Raw genomic sequence first — 1,616 nt, forward strand, 5'->3', positions numbered from 1 at the left:
AAAAAAAAAAAAAAAAAGGGTAGGGGGGCCAGTTCTGGACTGTGAGTTCCTCAAGGTCAAGGAACATGTGTCTTTTCCTCTTAGTTCAGAGCTTGGCATACATAAATGCTCATACATTTTTGGTTTTTTGAGCTGGAGTCTCACTCTGTCCCCCCAGGCTGCAGTGCAGTGCTATGATCATAGCTCACTGGAGACTTGACTTTCTGGGCTTAGACCTTCTGCCTAAGCCCCCTGAGTAGCTGGGGCTACAGGCATACAGCACCACGCCCAGCTAATTTTTGGATTCTTTTGTCGAGATGAGGTCTTGCTATGTTGCCTAGGCTGGTCTCAAACTCCTGGACTCAAGCAATCCTCCTGCCTTGGTTTCCCAAAGTGCTGGGATTATAGGTGTGAGTCATTGCACCCAGCCTGCTCACAAGTTGTTAGATGAATAAATGAGTATTATTCTTATAGTTCTAGTAAAATTTTAGTTTATCAAAGCTAACATGTCTCAGGACAATCTAAAACTTTCTGCTTTTCTATCTGAGTTAATGTGAGAGAAACACCTCATTTTTCCTTCTGGGAGTATCCACCTCAGCAAATATGAGAAACAACTTTAACTAAGGCCACTCTCAAAGTGTCGTAACACTAACTTGAATCTGGTGCCTAAAGATTTATGGCTTATAAGGTGCAATTTTTTTAGAGCAATTGAGATGGTCAGTACTCAATTATAATAAAAACTATGCATAATAATAGGGACTAGTTTTGTTAATTTCCTTTCTTTATTCACGGGCATATTCCTACATCACTTTAAAGCTCCTTATTTTTATGTTCTTTTATTTTTGTTTTTCTTGAAGCTCAGCACACTTAATAAACTTTCTATTATGTGGCCAGGTTTTTATCACAGTACTTGGCATATGGAATGTCATGGGTTGAATTGTGTCCCTTTCCAAAATTCACTTGTTGAAGCACTAACCACCAGACCCTCAAATGTGTGTATTTGGAGATAGGACTTTCAGAGAGGTGATTAAGTTAACATTAGGCTATTATTAATATGACTGCAATCTTTATAAGAAGGGGCAATTAGACCTATTAGACATAATACAAAGAGATACCAGGGATGCGTGCACACAGAGGGATCATGAGAGGGCACAGTGAGAAAGCAGCCATCTACAAGCCTGGAAGAGAGGCATCAGAAGGAACCAAACCTGCTAACCCCTTTATCTTGAACTTCTAGTCTCCAGAGAACTGTGAGAAAATAAATTTCTATTGTTTGAGCCACCCAGTCTATGGTATTTTTTTTTATGACAGACATAGTAGACTAATATAGTAAGTATTCAGCAATATGTGGATAACAATGGACTGAATGGCATTGAGGACATGAAGACATAAAACAGTCTCTACGACTGGACATGGTGGCTCACGCCTGTAATCCCAGCACTTTGGGAGGCCAAGGCAGAAGGAGTTCAAGACCAGCCTGGGCAACAGAGCAAGAACTTGTCTTTAAAAAAAATTAAAAGCCGGGCTCGGTGGCTCAGCCTGTAATCCCGCGCTTTGGGAGGCTGAGGTGAGTGGATTGCCTGAGCCCACGGGTTCGAGACCCGCCTGGGCAACTTGGTGAGACATCATCTCTACAA

The 1,616-nt window shown here is 41.5% G+C and overlaps 1 protein-coding gene across 2 annotated transcripts in view; it reads right to left on the reverse strand.

Annotated features, from left to right (window-relative positions):
- The window catches only part of ZMYND12 (zinc finger MYND-type containing 12), a 34,698-nt gene that overhangs the window by 17,862 nt on the left and 15,220 nt on the right, over window positions 1–1,616 (reverse strand). The gene's annotated exons all lie outside the window — the stretch shown is intronic.

The sequence above is a fragment of the Carlito syrichta genome, unplaced genomic scaffold (assembly GCF_000164805.1).
Source record: "Carlito syrichta isolate Samal-C Ts95f unplaced genomic scaffold, Tarsius_syrichta-2.0.1 Scaffold309326, whole genome shotgun sequence".
Classification (NCBI taxonomy): domain Eukaryota; kingdom Metazoa; phylum Chordata; class Mammalia; order Primates; family Tarsiidae; genus Carlito; species Carlito syrichta.